We start from the raw sequence: 7050 nt of genomic DNA, 5'->3' as shown, positions 1-7050 counted from the left end.
TATACCAAATATTACAAAAAAACCTATATAATTTCGAAATCTTAATTAATTATTAAAAAATATTTTGCTAATAATATGTAAATATTTATTATTTATTTTAATTTTAGAACAACTTTTTAAAACAATTAATTAATTAATTATTATAAATATTAATTTTTAATTAGTATTATATATTTATTACAAATATTATATAAAAAGTAATATAACAAATTAATATTAAATAATTATGAAAATATTATATATCAAAGTATAGTTAAAAAAATATTATAGTTAAAAAATATTAAGAAAGTAAACATTGTAATTATCGTTTTTAATTAATATTATATGAAATTATATTTTTTATTTAATTTTTAAAGTTTACTAAAATTAATATGTAATCATCTATTAATAAATTTATTTTTAATAAATTTATTGTAAGTATCATTAATTTTTCATTTTTATTAAAAATATAATGTAACAATTAATATAATTTGTTAAACAAAATTTAAAGTTTTCTTTCTTAAAATTAATTTCAAAATATTATGTAATATTAAATATTTATAAAAAATATTACAAAAAAAGTTATATAATTTCGAAAAATTAATTAATTAATTATTATAAATAATAATTTTTAATTAGTATTATTTATTTATTACAAATATTATATAAAAAGTAATATAACTAATTAATATTAAATAATTATGAAAAATATTATATATCAAAGTATTTAATTTTATTTTTTTAAAATTATTTTATTTTTTTATTAAATATAATATTTTATTTAATTTTTAATATTAAATAATTATTTTAATCATTTTAAATTAAATCTGAAATTAAAAAACAAAAAAAAAAGTAATACACACTCCATCCCAGATGGTGCACCCCAACTGAACGTCTGGGGGCGTCCGCCATCTTGGATGGAGTACCCTGAAAAGTATTAAAATATTCCCACAAAATGACAAAAATGGTGGTAGATTGGAAAATTCATTTCAGATAGTGGCATTTTGAGAATTTTTTTTCACCATGGTGGCATGCAGGTCAAACTCTCTATAAATGATCGTTGAATCTTTGTAATGTCTTGGATCGCCTTGCTTGGCACTTAATAGAATGAGAGGTAGTATATTGGTAAATTATTAAGTATATAATTTATCATCATGGATCTATGTGTTTGTATGTACTATCAAGGTAATTTAAAGTGGCGGAGTTTGTTGATATCAAAGGTGTAATCAACTGTTTGATTTTGATGATAACAATACCGGATATTTAACAATATTTAGTGAAGTCCTTATATCTTAAAGATAGCTCAAGTGGTCGAAGATGCTCTCAGTATCAAGATGTTTTATCAATCTATCCTTTTGAAGATGCTCTTATTTACATACCTAGAAGACTTACCTTAAACATCAAATTATCTATGTGAAGCCAACATTATTGTTTGAATAACATTCAAGTGAATACTTCTGTTTCAAGATTCTTTGGTGGTTCGCTCTCTCAACTTTCTGATGATGGTAATCAACTCGAAGACATCTCAAACCTCATCAAACTAGAATATTCAACGCTCTTATAAGATAACGATGTCAACACTTGAAACTTTATGGGTGTTAAAGATAAGAAGTAAAAGCCCGTTTAGTCGTGTCTATCTGAGTGATCAGAGTCTTGTAAAGGTTCAAGGGTATTTTTGGAATTACAAAGAAAAAATCATTGACACATTTAAAGCCTTTGAGTAGTCCCTATTAATTTTTTAAAACCACATAAAAATGTTTTTAAGGCCTATCTAATTGATTAGGAAATTGTCTTATTAATTAGAAGCATGTTTACAAGTGAATACTCGATTAGCCCTAGTGCTATAATCGACTATTTCAATTTTTAACGCCTATAATCGATTAGCGCAATCTCTTAATGGTTGGCAACAAATAGAAATAAAAAAAAATCTATTTTGAGGCTTGATAATTGATTATGCACTTAAATAGCCCATGAATTGGTTTCAAATTTATACTAGTCTTTTTCATATAAATAGAGAGATCATCTACCATTTGAAATTACTCAGAAAATGATATTTGATCATACTTTCTCACTCTCTCATCTTTTTCTATAAAATCTTTTTTTTTTCACTTGAATTATGCCTTAGTGCATTGAGAATGTTCTTGTGCTTAGTGAGGATATTTGTTTTGAGTGAAGGGCATACTTGTAATTTATGCAAGAGTGTATGATCTCTTGAGTAAAGTATCTTCTGTAAGAGCTTGTTTGGTTACGAGATAAACCATTAAAAATTCTTGGTTTGTTTGGGTACTGTCTTAGGAGGTCTATGTTTGGTTCGTGAGTTTCTTTTGCTGCAAAAGCTCTTGTTTGGTTTATGAAGATCAACCAGTAAAATCTCCACAAGGTTCCTGAGCTCAACCTATCTAAATCTCGATTTGGTTCCAAGATAAGCCCGTGTAAAATCTCGTGCAAGGTTCTTGAGTTAAGCCCGTATAAAAGCTCAGCCAGGTTCTGAGATCAGTCCGTATAAAATCTCTAGGAAAGGTTAAGAGATTAGCCACGTAAAAACTCTCACAAGGTTCATGAGCTCAGCCTAGTGTAGAAACTCCATTTGGTTATATTATTAACCTGTGTAAAACCCTATCTTGGTTTAGAGGTCATCCTGCGCAAAATCTTTGTTTGGTTAGTAGGATAGACAATCAAAACTCTGTTCGTTGTTTGGTTTAAAAGTTAGCCATTGAAAAACTTCAAATCTTTGTAAAAGCAGGTTTGTGGGAACATCCTATTAAAATCTCTCAAGATAGTGGAAACTCTCAAGAAGAATTATTTAGTAGAAAATTAGGTCACCTTCATTTAGAATGAACCTCTATAATTCTTGTGGAGAAGATTAAGTCACCTTCATTTAGACCGGACCTCTATAATATACTATAATTTGATATTAACCTTCTCTTATCTCCTTTACATTTTAGTTATTTGATTTCCTCTAGTTTTTAATTTGTTTCTTTATTCTATTGCTTATTTTCTTGTTTGTTTTTACAAAAATTTTAAACTTACATTTTCTCAAAGATTTTGTTTTCAATCAACATTTTTCAAACCTTCACAATTCACCCTCATCTTGTATTTGGATTCACATATCCAACAAGTGACATCAGAGTCTAACTCTTGTTTAAGGACTAATTGTCCCAGGAGGATGATGACTTCAAGCATTTCTTCTAACATGAGGACTTCCCTAAACACACCCTTCATCATTTTATGGTGATAGGTTTGATATATGGAAGTAAGAATGAAAATTTTCATTGAAAGTTTTAATTTTGAACTATGGGAAGGTATAATCAATGATCTGTTTATCCCTACTCATTATGTCAATGACGAAGTAGTCGATAAACCTGATTTCCTTTGGACCAAAGAAGATAAGAGAAAGTTAAAAATTAATTTAAAAGATGAAAACTTTTTGATTATGTGTTTGAGTGAAAATTAATTCCTTTATGTCCTTAATTATATTTCTGCAAAGGAAATGCCAGACACTCTTGAGATGATCTATGGAGTATCTATAGGTATCAAACAAAAGGAAATGAACACACAAGTCCAAAAAGTTGAAACACCAAATAATTGTGAACGTTTTCCTCATGGATGGTGTTCAACCATTGGAATTATTGAAGGACATGTTATAAATTTCATGACTAAAAAATATAAGAGTTAAGAATTGGAACCAGAAATATGATCCAATCCTTAAGTCGAAAGATGGAAGTGTTTATGATATTCAAGAAAAATCTAGGAAGGAAGAAATTGCCGAGAAACATACATAGTTGATTGAATAGTTGAAAGATGAAGTAATGATTTCAAGAAACCTAGAATAATAATGATTAACTTCATCAAAAAATTATTTTTTAGAAGAAGAATAAAAGTCAACCCGACTAGTATTTGAAAGGACAATTTCGGTAAACAAATGATCTTCAGAAGATTCTTCATTTGACAATTAATGAATAAAATTCATTAAAAAGAGTATCTTCTTCAATCAATAAATAAGATGAATAATATTCATCCAGTGGAATCTTTTAAAGAAGAAATGAGGAAGAAGATTCAACAAGCAAAATATTTAGAGACTCAGCATGAAGAAGAATTCTTGAAGAGTCAACTTCTTAAAGAATTTGTAGATATACTTGATATAAAGAACCTTGCAAGAAGTTCTTCAACAACATTCTAAAGAGTTATATAAAGAACCTTGCAAGAAGTTCTTCAACAACATTCTAGACAATACTTTTGAAGATTCATACGAGGAATATCCTAAAGAATCATTAAAGACGTCTCAATGAGATATACATGTTTGCTTGAAAGTCTCAGACGAAGAAGATGGTTGAGAGGTAACAACACAATCATATAAGTAACAATTTAAATTAAATGCAAGTTAATAAAGGAATATGATAAGATGGAAAATAGAAACATAGGTCTTAAATAATATATTGACTTTCTAGATAATAGTAATGAAACATTAAGGTATGAAATTGTTAATATTAGAAACCAAGTTAATAATTATGAAACTTGTGTTTCAATGAAGAAGGAAGTGAAAGATTTTTATGAAACCCTAATCCATTTTTATTTAAGGAAGTACTTTGATTTGATAGAATCTTCCTATCTATAAATGTTCCTTATGATAAACTAAAAAGGTCTATAGGAAATAAATCTAGATCTGTTAGAGCTACTAACATACCAGGACCCAAAATAATTTTGGTACGATAGGTGAAAAACTAATCAATATTGCAGGAATGATTTGCAGTTTTAATGAAGCCTTAGTGTAAAATTAAATAAATTTGTGAAAAGCAAGGTGTATAAATTGAATATACACGATAAGGTCTCTTAATGGTATTTGATGATCATGATGATTGCTCGTTGATGATGTATTTCAATAGATGTAATCAAGGTGTTATTGTTGATCGTGTTTCTCAACAATCATGATGATCTTGATGATTATGAACCTCTTAGTAGGTTGAGGTAATAGGTATATAGTGGACTTATCAGTCTTGAGGCTTGAACCAACTCTCATATTAAATGATTTGTAGAGAAGGGTTCTTCAACAGTTTTTCTAAAATGAATTCAATTTTCTATTCTCTTACCTCAAAGGTCAATTTCCCTCTCTTAATATCTATGATGGCCCCCACCGTAACTAAGAAAGGCCTGCCTAAAATTATCTAGATTTGACAACCTTCATCGATTTCCATTATCACAAAGTCAACCGACACATAATACTTTCCAACTCTCACCAGGACATCCTCTAACACACTTATAGGATACTTAACCGATCTATTGGCAAGTTGGAAAGACACATTGGTAGGTTTCATGTTTCCCATATCTAACTTCTTACACACGGACAATGGCATTAAGCTAACATTACCTCTTAAATCATATAAAGCTCTCTCAAATGCCATGGTACCTATATGACAAGGGATAAAGAAACTTCCTGGACCTTTGAGCTTAGGGATGACCATGTTTTGAATCATGATACTACTATTAAGGGTCATGGCTATAGTTTCATGGCCCTCTAGCTTTCTTTTATTGTAAAGAATCTCTATAAAAAGTTTGCATAAGAGGGCGCTTGAGTTAGTGCCTCAGTGAAAGGCACATTGAGGTGTATATTTTTGAGAAGCTCCATAAACTTTTGAAATGGGTATCCGCTTTGGATTTCACAAGCCTTTGTAGGGAGGAAGAGCAACATAGGGTGTCTTCTCAACCTCTTTAACGACCTCCTTTTATGGTGGTGTTGGCACACCCTCTTAAACCTCTCTCTCTCTCTCTCTCTCTCTCTCTCTCTCACTAGAACTACTCACTTGTTTTCTACTACGGGTTGTCATGACATTTAAATTTCCCTTAGGATTTTGTTTGGATTTCCCCAGAAATGATCCGGGAGGGACGGAAGAAGCAACTTATTTTTGCGCTACTTGGGAGATTTTAGTCTCCAACATTTTGGTATGAGTGACAACATTATCAACCTTAGTTTTCAACTTCCTAAGCGCCTCATTGGTGAGGAGATTTTGATTTCTAAACTCATCACTTTAACGGGTTTGCGCCAACACAAAATATTTCATCAAAAGTTCAAGGTTATATTTCTTGGGGATTGTTGTTCCTATAAGAGAAATTAGGGTGATCATGCCACCCCAAATTATAGGTGTTGGAGCATGGATTTTTTTGTTGGTTATTATTCATAAAGTTTGCATTTTCTTAGGTGGATCCTCTCGTGAGGATCATTTGATAATCTCTATTGATATGCCCATTAACTTCACATATCTCCCAGTAAAGAGTAACGGGGCCAACAAAAGCAACATGGACTAGAATAGTAGGTATGGAAAGTGAGATGCTTAAACTCTCTATCTTTTGGTAAAGGGAATCCACCTTAGCGTGCATATAATCAAACACATTAACCTCATAAATACCACCGGTCTTAGGGGTATACTTAACGGTAACTTGTCGCACGCGTACCCATGACTGGTGGTTTTTGGCCATCTCTTCTATCAAATTATAGGCTACATCTTGAGCATTATTCATTAGGGTTACTCCAGAAGCCGCATCTAAGGTTGTCCTTGTGGAGTAAAGGAGACTATTGTAAAAGGTATGGATAATCATTCACTTATCAAGCCCATGGAAAGGGCATAGTCTTAACAAATCTTTATAACGATCCCGCGTATCAAAAAAGGATTCACCATCTTCTTTCCTAAAGTTATTTTAATCTCATTCCTGACTTGGACCGTTTTCCTTGACGGAAAGTACCGTGCAAGAAAGGTCACTTTCAATTGGGTCTAGGAAGTAATATAATTGGCAGGAAAGGATTAAAGCCAAGCCCATACACGATCTCTTAAAGAAAAGGGAAATAAGTGAAGGAGAATGGTATTTTGCTCAACACCATTGGCCTTAACAGTCCCACAGTTGTCAAGAAAGATAGAAAGATGGAGATTCATATTTTGTGAAGGTAAATCAAAAAATTAGTTTAGCTGCACCATACCAATCAAGGAACGTTTTAATTCAAAATTACTAGCCATAATCGGTGGGTGCACAATACTATAATGCGGTTCCTCTTTAGTCAGAATAAAATAATCCTTAAGAGGC

General features: G+C 30.7%; 1 non-coding gene across 1 annotated transcript; it reads left to right on the top strand.

The window, feature by feature from the left end:
- Window positions 1-6579: 6579 nt before the first annotated feature.
- LOC127099303 (small nucleolar RNA R71) lies at window positions 6580-6688 on the top strand. The gene has a single exon (XR_007793824.1). It is a non-coding gene; the product is annotated as a small nucleolar RNA R71 (small nucleolar RNA).
- Window positions 6689-7050: the final 362 nt, after the last annotated feature.

The sequence above is a fragment of the Lathyrus oleraceus genome, chromosome 6, assembly GCF_024323335.1.
Source record: "Lathyrus oleraceus cultivar Zhongwan6 chromosome 6, CAAS_Psat_ZW6_1.0, whole genome shotgun sequence".
NCBI classification, from domain to species: Eukaryota; Viridiplantae; Streptophyta; class Magnoliopsida; order Fabales; family Fabaceae; genus Lathyrus; species Lathyrus oleraceus.
Note: the sequence above shows the minus strand (reverse complement) of the source record. Positions and strands in the feature narration are given on the sequence as shown.